At 39.6% G+C, this 9,600-nt stretch overlaps 31 non-coding genes across 31 annotated transcripts; all 31 read left to right on the forward strand.

Moving 5' to 3' along the window:
* Positions 1-94: 94 nt before the first annotated feature.
* trnav-aac (transfer RNA valine (anticodon AAC)) lies at positions 95-167 on the forward strand. The gene has a single exon. It is a non-coding gene; the product is annotated as a tRNA-Val (tRNA).
* Positions 168-279: 112 nt separating this feature from the next.
* On the forward strand, positions 280-352 carry trnav-aac (transfer RNA valine (anticodon AAC)). Its single transcript has one exon. It is a non-coding gene; the product is annotated as a tRNA-Val (tRNA).
* Positions 353-463: 111 nt separating this feature from the next.
* trnav-uac (transfer RNA valine (anticodon UAC)) lies at positions 464-536 on the forward strand. The gene has a single exon. It is a non-coding gene; the product is annotated as a tRNA-Val (tRNA).
* A 111-nt stretch (positions 537-647) lies between these two features.
* On the forward strand, positions 648-720 carry trnav-cac (transfer RNA valine (anticodon CAC)). Its single transcript has one exon. It is a non-coding gene; the product is annotated as a tRNA-Val (tRNA).
* Positions 721-831: 111 nt separating this feature from the next.
* trnav-aac (transfer RNA valine (anticodon AAC)) lies at positions 832-904 on the forward strand. Its single transcript has one exon. It is a non-coding gene; the product is annotated as a tRNA-Val (tRNA).
* Positions 905-1,015: 111 nt separating this feature from the next.
* On the forward strand, positions 1,016-1,088 carry trnav-cac (transfer RNA valine (anticodon CAC)). The gene has a single exon. It is a non-coding gene; the product is annotated as a tRNA-Val (tRNA).
* A 295-nt stretch (positions 1,089-1,383) lies between these two features.
* Positions 1,384-1,456, forward strand: trnav-cac (transfer RNA valine (anticodon CAC)). The gene has a single exon. It is a non-coding gene; the product is annotated as a tRNA-Val (tRNA).
* A 111-nt stretch (positions 1,457-1,567) lies between these two features.
* trnav-aac (transfer RNA valine (anticodon AAC)) lies at positions 1,568-1,640 on the forward strand. Its single transcript has one exon. It is a non-coding gene; the product is annotated as a tRNA-Val (tRNA).
* A 111-nt stretch (positions 1,641-1,751) lies between these two features.
* trnav-aac (transfer RNA valine (anticodon AAC)) lies at positions 1,752-1,824 on the forward strand. The gene has a single exon. It is a non-coding gene; the product is annotated as a tRNA-Val (tRNA).
* A 111-nt stretch (positions 1,825-1,935) lies between these two features.
* trnav-cac (transfer RNA valine (anticodon CAC)) lies at positions 1,936-2,008 on the forward strand. Its single transcript has one exon. It is a non-coding gene; the product is annotated as a tRNA-Val (tRNA).
* Positions 2,009-2,119: 111 nt separating this feature from the next.
* On the forward strand, positions 2,120-2,192 carry trnav-aac (transfer RNA valine (anticodon AAC)). Its single transcript has one exon. It is a non-coding gene; the product is annotated as a tRNA-Val (tRNA).
* Positions 2,193-2,671: 479 nt separating this feature from the next.
* trnav-cac (transfer RNA valine (anticodon CAC)) lies at positions 2,672-2,744 on the forward strand. The gene has a single exon. It is a non-coding gene; the product is annotated as a tRNA-Val (tRNA).
* A 111-nt stretch (positions 2,745-2,855) lies between these two features.
* Positions 2,856-2,928, forward strand: trnav-aac (transfer RNA valine (anticodon AAC)). The gene has a single exon. It is a non-coding gene; the product is annotated as a tRNA-Val (tRNA).
* Positions 2,929-3,039: 111 nt separating this feature from the next.
* Positions 3,040-3,112, forward strand: trnav-aac (transfer RNA valine (anticodon AAC)). The gene has a single exon. It is a non-coding gene; the product is annotated as a tRNA-Val (tRNA).
* A 111-nt stretch (positions 3,113-3,223) lies between these two features.
* On the forward strand, positions 3,224-3,296 carry trnav-cac (transfer RNA valine (anticodon CAC)). The gene has a single exon. It is a non-coding gene; the product is annotated as a tRNA-Val (tRNA).
* Positions 3,297-3,407: 111 nt separating this feature from the next.
* Positions 3,408-3,480, forward strand: trnav-aac (transfer RNA valine (anticodon AAC)). Its single transcript has one exon. It is a non-coding gene; the product is annotated as a tRNA-Val (tRNA).
* Positions 3,481-4,143: 663 nt separating this feature from the next.
* trnav-aac (transfer RNA valine (anticodon AAC)) lies at positions 4,144-4,216 on the forward strand. Its single transcript has one exon. It is a non-coding gene; the product is annotated as a tRNA-Val (tRNA).
* A 111-nt stretch (positions 4,217-4,327) lies between these two features.
* Positions 4,328-4,400, forward strand: trnav-cac (transfer RNA valine (anticodon CAC)). Its single transcript has one exon. It is a non-coding gene; the product is annotated as a tRNA-Val (tRNA).
* Positions 4,401-4,511: 111 nt separating this feature from the next.
* Positions 4,512-4,584, forward strand: trnav-aac (transfer RNA valine (anticodon AAC)). Its single transcript has one exon. It is a non-coding gene; the product is annotated as a tRNA-Val (tRNA).
* Positions 4,585-4,879: 295 nt separating this feature from the next.
* Positions 4,880-4,952, forward strand: trnav-uac (transfer RNA valine (anticodon UAC)). Its single transcript has one exon. It is a non-coding gene; the product is annotated as a tRNA-Val (tRNA).
* Positions 4,953-5,247: 295 nt separating this feature from the next.
* On the forward strand, positions 5,248-5,320 carry trnav-aac (transfer RNA valine (anticodon AAC)). The gene has a single exon. It is a non-coding gene; the product is annotated as a tRNA-Val (tRNA).
* Positions 5,321-5,431: 111 nt separating this feature from the next.
* On the forward strand, positions 5,432-5,504 carry trnav-aac (transfer RNA valine (anticodon AAC)). Its single transcript has one exon. It is a non-coding gene; the product is annotated as a tRNA-Val (tRNA).
* Positions 5,505-5,620: 116 nt separating this feature from the next.
* trnav-aac (transfer RNA valine (anticodon AAC)) lies at positions 5,621-5,693 on the forward strand. The gene has a single exon. It is a non-coding gene; the product is annotated as a tRNA-Val (tRNA).
* Positions 5,694-5,804: 111 nt separating this feature from the next.
* On the forward strand, positions 5,805-5,877 carry trnav-cac (transfer RNA valine (anticodon CAC)). The gene has a single exon. It is a non-coding gene; the product is annotated as a tRNA-Val (tRNA).
* A 111-nt stretch (positions 5,878-5,988) lies between these two features.
* trnav-aac (transfer RNA valine (anticodon AAC)) lies at positions 5,989-6,061 on the forward strand. Its single transcript has one exon. It is a non-coding gene; the product is annotated as a tRNA-Val (tRNA).
* A 111-nt stretch (positions 6,062-6,172) lies between these two features.
* trnav-aac (transfer RNA valine (anticodon AAC)) lies at positions 6,173-6,245 on the forward strand. Its single transcript has one exon. It is a non-coding gene; the product is annotated as a tRNA-Val (tRNA).
* Positions 6,246-6,356: 111 nt separating this feature from the next.
* On the forward strand, positions 6,357-6,429 carry trnav-cac (transfer RNA valine (anticodon CAC)). The gene has a single exon. It is a non-coding gene; the product is annotated as a tRNA-Val (tRNA).
* Positions 6,430-6,540: 111 nt separating this feature from the next.
* trnav-aac (transfer RNA valine (anticodon AAC)) lies at positions 6,541-6,613 on the forward strand. The gene has a single exon. It is a non-coding gene; the product is annotated as a tRNA-Val (tRNA).
* A 111-nt stretch (positions 6,614-6,724) lies between these two features.
* Positions 6,725-6,797, forward strand: trnav-cac (transfer RNA valine (anticodon CAC)). The gene has a single exon. It is a non-coding gene; the product is annotated as a tRNA-Val (tRNA).
* Positions 6,798-7,276: 479 nt separating this feature from the next.
* On the forward strand, positions 7,277-7,349 carry trnav-aac (transfer RNA valine (anticodon AAC)). The gene has a single exon. It is a non-coding gene; the product is annotated as a tRNA-Val (tRNA).
* Positions 7,350-7,460: 111 nt separating this feature from the next.
* On the forward strand, positions 7,461-7,533 carry trnav-aac (transfer RNA valine (anticodon AAC)). Its single transcript has one exon. It is a non-coding gene; the product is annotated as a tRNA-Val (tRNA).
* Positions 7,534-9,600: the final 2,067 nt, after the last annotated feature.

Consider the following 9,600-nt stretch of genomic DNA (forward strand, 5'->3'; position numbering starts at 1 on the left):
CATAAAGGGCTCAAGGTGTTACGCTTCATCTTAGTAACACTTATACTTTCCTTAAAGATAAACTTTGTAACCTGCAATCTCTTCCTATCAGCTTGTTTCCATAGTGTAGTGGTTATCACGTTTGCCTAACACGCAAAAGGTCCCCAGTTCGAAACTGGGTGGAAACATCTTTTTAACATTGGACCACGAAGGGCTCAAAGTGTTACGCTTCATCTTAGTAACACTTGTACTTTCCTTAAAGATAAAGTTTGTAACCTCCAATTTTTTTAAAGTCAGTTTGTTTCCATAGTGTAGAGGTTATCACGTTTGCCTAACACGCAAAAGGTCCCCAGTTCGAAACTGGGTGGAAACATCTTTTTAACACTGGACCACGAAGGGCTCAAGGTGTTACGCTTCATCTTAGTAACACTTATACTTTTCTTAAAGATAAACTTTGTAACCTCCAAACTTCTACTGTTATCTTGTTTCCATAGTGTAGTGGTTATCACGTTTGCCTTACATGCAAAAGGTCCCCAGTTCGAAACTGGGTGGAAACATCTTTTTAACACTGGACCACGAAGGGCTCAATGTGTTACGCTTCATCTTAGTAACACTTATACTTTCCTTAAAGAAAAACTTTGTAACCTGCAATCTCTTCCCATCAGCTTGTTTCCATAGTGTAGTGGTTATCACGTTTGCCTCACACGCAAAAGGTCCCCAGTTCGAAACTGGGTGGAAACATCTTTTTAACACTGGACCACGAAGGGCTCAAAGTGTTACACTTCATCTTGGTAACACATGTACTTTCCTTGTAGATAAAGTTTGTAACCTCCAATTTCTTACTGTCAGTTTGTTTCCATAGTGTAGTGCTTATCACGTTTGCCTAACACGCAAAAGGTCCCCAGTTCGAAACTGAGTGGAAACATCTTTTTAACACTGGACCACGAAGGGCTCAATGTGTTACGCTTCATTTTAGTAACACTTATACTTTCCTTAAAGATAACCTTTGTAACCTCCAAACTTTTACTCTCAGCTTGTTTCCATAGTGTAGTGGTTATCACGTTTGCCTCACACGCAAAAGGTCCCTAGTTCGAAACTGGGTGGAAACATCTTTTTAACACTGGTCCACGAAGGGCTCGAGGTGTTACGCTTCATCTTAGTAACACTTATACTTTCCTTAAAGATAAACTTTGTAACCTCCAATCACTTACTATCAGCTTGTTTCCATAGTGTAGTGGTTATCACATTTGCCTCACACGCAAAAGGTCGCCAATTCGAAACTGGGTGGAAACATCTTTTTAACTCTGGTCCACGAAGGGCTCGACGTGTTACACTTCATCTTGGTAACACTTGTACTTTCCTTGAAGATAAAGTTTTTAACCTCTGATCTCTTCCTATCAGCTTGTTTCCATAGTGTAGTGGTTATCACGTTTGCCTCACACGCAAAAGGTCCCCAGTTCGAAACTGGGTGGAAACATCTTTTTAACACTGGACCACAAAGGGCTCAAAGTGTTACGCTTCATCTTAGTAACACTTATACTTTCCTTAAAGATAAAGTTTGTAACCTCCAATTTGTTACTGTCAGTTTGTTTCCATAGTGTAGTGGTTATCACGTTTGCCAAACACGCAAAAGGTCCCTATTTCGAAACTGGGTGGAAACATCTTTTTAACTCTGGTCCACGAAGGGCTCCAGGTGTTACGCTTCATCTTAGTTACACTTATACTTTCCTTAAAGATAAACTTTGTAACCTCCATAATTTTACGCTCAGCTTGTTTCCATAGTGTAGTGGTTATCACGTTTGCCTAACATGCAAAAGGTCCCCAGTTCGAAACTGGGTGGAAACATCTTTTTAACACTGGTCCATGAAGGGCTCGAGGTGTTACGCTTCATCTTAGTAACACTTATACTTTCCTTAAAGATAAACTTTGTAACCTCCAAACTTCTACTGTCAGCTTGTTTCCATAGTGTAGTGGTTATCACGTTTGCCTCACACGCAAAAGGTCCCCAGTTCGAAACTGGGTGGAAACATCTTTTTAACACTGGACCACGAAGGGCTCAAAGTGTTACACTTCATCTTGGTAACACATGTACTTTCCTTGTAGATAAAGTTTGTAACCTCCAATTTGTTACTGTCAGTTTGTTTCCATAGTGTAGTGCTTATCACGTTTGCCTAACACGCAAAAGGTCCCCAGTTCGAAACTGAGTGGAAACATCTTTTTAACACTGGACCACGAAGGGCTCAATGTGTTACGCTTCATTTTAGTAACACTTATACTTTCCTTAAAGATAACCTTTGTAACCTCCAAACTTTTACTCTCATCTTGTTTCCATAGTGTAGTGGTTATCACGTTCGCCTCACACGCAAAAGGTCCCTAGTTCGAAACTGGGTGGAAACATCTTTTTAACACTGGTCCACGAAGGGCTCGAGGTGTTACGCTTCATCTTAGTAACACTTATACTTTCCTTAAAGATAAACTTTGTAACCTCCAATCACTTACTATCAGCTTGTTTCCATAGTGTAGTGGTTATCACATTTGCCTCACACGCAAAAGGTCGCCAATTCGAAACTGGGTGGAAACATCTTTTTAACTCTGGTCCACGAAGGGCTCGACGTGTTACACTTCATCTTGGTAACACTTGTACTTTCCTTGAAGATAAAGTTTTTAACCTCTGATCTCTTCCTATTAGCTTGTTTCCATAGTGTAGTGGTTATCACGTTTGCCTCACACGCAAAAGGTCCCCAGTTCGAAACTGGGTGGAAACATCTTTTTAACACTGGACCACAAAGGGCTCAAAGTGTTACGCTTCATCTTAGTAACACTTATACTTTCCTTAAAGATAAAGTTTGTAACCTCCAATTTGTTACTGTCAGTTTGTTTCCATAGTGTAGTGGTTATCACGTTTGCCAAACACGCAAAAGGTCCCTATTTCGAAACTGGGTGGAAACATCTTTTTAACTCTGGTCCACGAAGGGCTCCAGGTGTTACGCTTCATCTTAGTTACACTTATACTTTCCTTAAAGATAAACTTTGTAACCTCCATAATTTTACGCTCAGCTTGTTTCCATAGTGTAGTGGTTATCACGTTTGCCTAACACGCAAAAGGTCCCCAGTTCGAAACTGGGTGGAAACATCTTTTTAACACTGGTCCATGAAGGGCTCGAGGTGTTACGCTTCATCTTAGTAACACTTATACTTTCCTTAAAGATAAACTTTGTAACCTCCAAACTTCTACTGTCAGCTTGTTTCCATAGTGTAGTGGTTATCACGTTTGCCTCACACGCAAAAGGTCCCCAGTTCGAAACTGGGTGGAAACATCTTTTTAACACTGGACCACGAAGGGCTCAAAGTGTTACACTTCATCTTGGTAACACATGTACTTTCCTTGTAGATAAAGTTTGTAACCTCCAATTTGTTACTGTCAGTTTGTTTCCATAGTGTAGTGGTTATCACGTTTGCCTAACACGCAAAAGGTCCCCAGTTCGAAACTGAGTGGAAACATCTTTTTAACACTGGACCACGAAGGGCTCAATGTGTTACGCTTCATTTTAGTAACACTTATACTTTCCTTAAAGATAACCTTTGTAACCTCCAAACTTTTACTCTCAGCTTGTTTCCATAGTGTAGTGGTTATCACGTTTGACTCACACGCAAAAGGTCCCTAGTTCGAAACTGGGTGGAAACATCTTTTTAACACTGGTCCACGAAGGGCTCGAGGTGTTACGCTTCATCTTAGTAACACTTATACTTTCCTTAAAGATAAACTTTGTAACCTCCAATCACTTACTATCAGCTTGTTTCCATAGTGTAGTGGTTATCACATTTGCCTCACACGGAAAAGGTCGCCAATTCGAAACTGGGTGGAAACATCTTTTTAACTCTGGTCCACGAAGGGCTCGACGTGTTACACTTCATCTTGGTAACACTTATACTTTCCTTGAAGATAAAGTTTTTAACCTCCAATCTCTTCCTATCAGCTTGTTTCCATAGTGTAGTGGTTATCACGTTTGCCTCACACGAAAAAGGTCCCCAGTTCGAAACTGGGTGGAAACATCTTTTTAACACTGGTCCATGAAGGGCTCAAGGTGTTACGCTTCATCTTAGTAACACTTATACTTTCCTTAAAGATAAACTTTGTAACCTGCAATCTCTTCCTATCAGCTTGTTTCCATAGTGTAGTGGTTATCACGTTTGCCTAACACGCAAAAGGTCCCCAGTTCGAAACTGGGTGGAAACATCTTTTTAACACTGGTCCATGAAGGGCTCAAGTTGTTACGCTTCATCTTAGTAACACTTATACTTTCCTTAAAGATAAACTTTGTAACCTGCAATCTCTTCCAATGAGCTTGTTTCCATAGTGTAGTGGTTATCACGTTTGCCTCACACGCAAAAGGTCCCCAGTTCGAAACTGGGTGGAAACATCTTTTTAACACTGGACCACGAAGGGCTCAAAGTGTTACACTTAATCTTGGTAACACATGTACTTTCCTTGTAGATAAAGTTTGTAACCTCCAATTTGTTACTGTCAGTTTGTTTCCATAGTGTAGTGGTTATCACGTTTGCCTAACACGCAAAAGGTCCCCAGTTCAAAACTGGGTGAAAACATCTTTTTAACACTGGTCCATGAAGGGCTCGAGGTGTTACGCTTCATCTTAGTAACACTTATACTTTCCTTAAAGATAAACTTTGTAACCTCCAAACTTCTACTGTCAGCTTGTTTCCATAGTGTAGTGGTAATCACGTTTGCCTCACACGCAAAACGTCCCCAGTTCGAAACTGGGTGGAAACATCTTTTTAACATTGGACCACGAAGGGCTCAATGTGTTACGCTTCATCTTAGTAACGCTTATACTTTCCTTAAAGATAAACTTTGTAACCTCCAATTTATTACTTTCAGTTTGTTTCCATAGTGTAGTGGTTATCACGTTTGCCTTACATGCAAAAGGTCCCCAGTTCGAAACTGGGTGGAAACATCTTTTTAACACTGGACCACGAAGGGCTCAAGTTGTTACGCTTCATCTTAGTAACACTTATACTTTCCTTAAAGATAAAGTTTTTAACCTCCAATCTCTTCCTATCAGCTTCTTTCCATAGTGTAGTGGTTATCACGTTTGCCTCACACGAAAAAGGTCCCCAGTTCGAAACTGGGTGGAAACATCTTTTTAACACTGGTCCATGAAGGGCTCAAGGTGTTACGCTTCATCTTAGTAACACTTATACTTTCCTTAAAGATAAACTTTGTAACCTGCAATCTCTTCCTATCAGCTTGTTTCCATAGTGTAGTGGTTATCACGTTTGCCTAACACGCAAAAGGTCCCCAGTTCGAAACTGGGTGGAAACATCTTTTTAACATTGGACCACGAAGGGCTCAAAGTGTTACGCTTCATCTTAGTAACACTTGTACTTTCCTTGAAGATAAAGTTTGTAACCTCCAATTTATTACTGTCAGTTTGTTTCCATAGTGTAGTGGTTATCACGTTTGCCTAACACGCAAAAGGTCCCCAGTTCGAAACTGGGTGGAAACATCTTTTTAACACTGGACCACGAAGGGCTCAAGGTGTTACGCTTCATTTAAGTAACACTTATACAGTACTTTCCTTAAAGATAACCTTTGTAACCTCCAAACTTTTACTCTCAGCTTGTTTCCATAGTGTAGTGGTTATCACGTTTGCCTAACACGCAAAAGGTCCCCAGTTCGAAACTGAGTGGAAACATCTTTTTAACACTGGACCACGAAGGGCTCAATGTGTTACGCTTCATTTTAGTAACACTTATACTTTCCTTAAAGATAACCTTGATAACCTCCAAACTTTTACTCTCAACTTGTTTCCATAGTGTAGTGGTTATCACGTTTGCCTCACACGCAAAAGGTCCCCAGTTCGAAACTGGGTGGAAACATCTTTTTAACACTGGACCACGAAGGGCTCGAGGTGTTACACTTCATCTTGGTAACACTTGTACTTTCCTTGAAGATGAAGTTTGTAACCTCCAATTTGTTACTGTCAGTTTGTTTCCATAGTGTAGTGGTTATCACGTTTGCCTAACACGCAAAAGGTCCCCAGTTCGAAACTGGGTGGAAACATCTTTTTAACACTGGTCCATGAAGGGCTCGAGATGTTACGCTTCATCTTAGTAACACTTATACTTTCCTTAAAGATAAACTTTGTAACCTGCAATCTCTTCCCATCAGCTTGTTTCCATAGTGTAGTGGTTATCACGTTTGCCTAACACGCAAAAGGTCCCCAGTTCGAAACTGGGTGGAAACATCTTTTTAACACTGGTCCATGAAGGGCTCGAGGTGTTACGCTTCATCTTAGTAACACTTATACTTTCCTTAAAGATAAACTTTGTAACCTCCAAACTTCTACTGTCAGCTTGTTTCCATAGTGTAGTGGTTATCACGTTTGCCTCACACGCAAAAGGTCCCCAGTTCAAAACTGGGTGGAAACATCTTTTTAACACTGGACCACGAAGGGCTCAAAGTGTTACACTTCATCTTGGTAACACATGTACTTTCCTTGTAGATAAAGTTTGTAACCTCCAATTTCTTACTGTCAGTTTGTTTCCATAGTGTAGTGCTTATCACGTTTGCCTAACACGCAAAAGGTCCCCAGTTCGAAACTGAGTGGAAACATCTTTTTAACACTGGACCACGAAGGGCTCAATGTGTTACGCTTCATTTTAGTAACACTTATACTTTCCTTAAAGATAACCTTTGTAACCTCCAAACTTTTACTCTCAGCTTGTTTCCATAGTGTAGTGGTTATCACGTTTGCCTCACACGCAAAAGGTCCCTAGTTCGAAACTGGGTGGAAACATCTTTTTAACACTGGTCCACGAAGGGCTCGAGGTGTTACGCTTCATCTTAGTAACACTTATACTTTCCTTAAAGATAAACTTTGTAACCTCCAATCACTTACTATCAGCTTGTTTCCATAGTGTAGTGGTTATCACATTTGCCTCACACGCAAAAGGTCGCCAATTCGAAACTGGTTGGAAACATCTTTTTAACTCTGGTCCACGAAGGGCTCGACGTGTTACACTTCATCTTGGTAACACTTATACTTTCCTTGAAGATAAAGTTTTTAACCTCTAATCTCTTCCTATTAGCTTGTTTCCATAGTGTAGTGGTTATCACGTTTGCCTCACACCTAAAAGGTCCCCAGTTCGAAACTGGGTGGAAACATCTTTTTAACACTGGACCACAAAGGGCTCAAAGTGTTACGCTTCATCTTAGTAACACTTATACTTTCCTTAAAGATAAAGTTTGTAACCTCCAATTTGTTACTGTCAGTTTGTTTCCATAGTGTAGTGGTTATCACGTTTGCCAAACACGCAAAAGGTCCCTATTTCGAAACTGGGTGGAAACATCTTTTTAACTCTGGTCCACGAAGGGCTCCAGGTGTTACGCTTCATCTTAGTTACACTTATACTTTCCTTAAAGATAAACTTTGTAACCTCCATAATTTTACGCTCAGCTTGTTTCCATAGTGTAGTGGTTATCACGTTTGCCTAACATGCAAAAGGTCCCCAGTTCGAAACTGGGTGGAAACATCTTTTTAACACTGGACCATGAAGGGCTCGAGGTGTTACACTTCATCTTGGTAACACTTATACTTTTACTGTCAGCTTGTTTCCATAGTGTTGTGGTTATCACGTTTGCCTTACTAAAAGTCCCCAGTTTGAAACTTGGTGAAATATTTGTTTAACGTTCAACAACGAAATGGGTGGTGATTGAATGGCGGGTTCTTCCCATTGATAAGGAGCGTCTCTACTTGGATGAACTCACGTCTCAAGACCAGGTTGTCTTATTGTCACGTTCTCGCACGTATTGGATCATAATTTTTGAACCCCTTTGGACTGTAACTGACTTTGTCAGTGCTTTTCTTTACTCATGTGAGTTTTTGTCTTTTGTTTAGTTGCCATTGAGTCCCCGATCTCCAGCTGTGACCTGCCTCAATGCCTGTTTGTTTTTGTTTTGATCTCTTTTCCTCTTTTTATAGTGTTCTGGAGTTATTAAAGACGTTTTTCTTTTTTTACTTTTCTCCGTGGATCTATTCTCTGCTTTCGCATCTGTGTCTTCTGTCTTTATCGGATCGTGACACACCTCAGTAATTATTCAGTTTTCATTTCGATTTTTTCCTTGTATATGTGCCCACTTTATTTAACGAGTCATTTTTAATTTTATTTAATGTGTTTAATTTTTATAATGTATGCACTACTAAAAAATCCTGTGTTTTTCTAACACAACTGGCAATCAACATTTTCTCATTTTCATGATATCATTGTGATTTGCTCTCCTAACATAATACTGTTGGAATATATCCGATATTGCTTTTTGTTCTCAATTGTAAACAAGCTTTTAAAACAATGTGGAAACATGTTTAGGCTGTTTATTCCAATTGCATAATATGTACAATTCTACACTTAAGTCTGTTTATTAACACTGCGACAAAAACAATAAATGACTGAAACAATGATAAAATGACATCAACATTCAATAATTATGTTTTTAATTTTCACATTTCTGTGTCACAGGGTATTATCCCATCTAGTGGTGCTATGGTCAGGCAGTCAGCACTGTAGCTCCATCCACTTGGCCTGACAGGGATATGGGGAGAAACATAAAAGTAAATCAATGTCATTTTATTGGACTGCAGAGTGCCTAGGATTAGACCCACGTAAACACAGGGAGCACATACAAACTCCGACCAGAATAACCTCAAGTTCCCCATATAACAAGAGAGTAATTACAATTCAAACTAGAAGATTCCTTGAAATACTTGGACCTGCAATATATGGCATACCTATTTCTCAAATCAATCTCTGCTAAGCTTAATGGCTCCAGTCTTTTCTGATAGTTTTCCAAATAGAGGAGATGCTTGAGGGACTTTTTGAAAAAAAAAAAAAAACACAAGACAACCAAGAAAACACAATTTGGAGCAAAACACCTGCAACCACATGAAGAAAATGTCTTGTATACGAATATTCCCTTTTTAGTAAATAATAACTTGGACATAAGACGGTATTTCAGTATATTCATGAGAATGTGGCCTCTAGGTCACAACACTCAACAAACACAGTAATAAACTGTCTGATCCACCAATGGTTCATCATGTCTCTCAGTCTCTTTTTCTTTTACTGCAGAAACTCAAATATCAGACTCAATACTCGCCTGAATCTTCCAACTCAACATTGGCAAAAAGTCACCTTACCATTACAAGGACAATGGAGACTGGATGTGTGCCTGTAGGCAAAGAACTGTGAAGGCAGAGATACATGGTAGAGAGTGCAACTACACTACACTGATATCTAAAATCAACTTACTTTTGCTTATGGCATTAGACTGCAAGAATGACTGCAGTATCCAGTAACTTCTGAGTAAAAGGCCTGCAGGTCTCTGCTTTTTCCGGTCCCAGTGTAACCTATAAAATAAATATAAAGGTTATCAATTTTTCTGTTCAAATAGTGACCTTAATGTACATGTGTGAGTGATTCTAAGCCATATAATTGATCTACTGGTTTACCTGTTTTTTTAATTCTAGGCCACAACCTCTGCAGGAGTCGATCCTGTACATCCTGTTTTTTGAAGGATGCAGAATGTGTGCTCCAGTTATCAAT

This window comes from Callionymus lyra, chromosome 6, assembly GCF_982586985.1.
Source record: "Callionymus lyra chromosome 6, fCalLyr1.hap1.1, whole genome shotgun sequence".
Taxonomy (NCBI): Eukaryota; Metazoa; Chordata; class Actinopteri; order Syngnathiformes; family Callionymidae; genus Callionymus; species Callionymus lyra.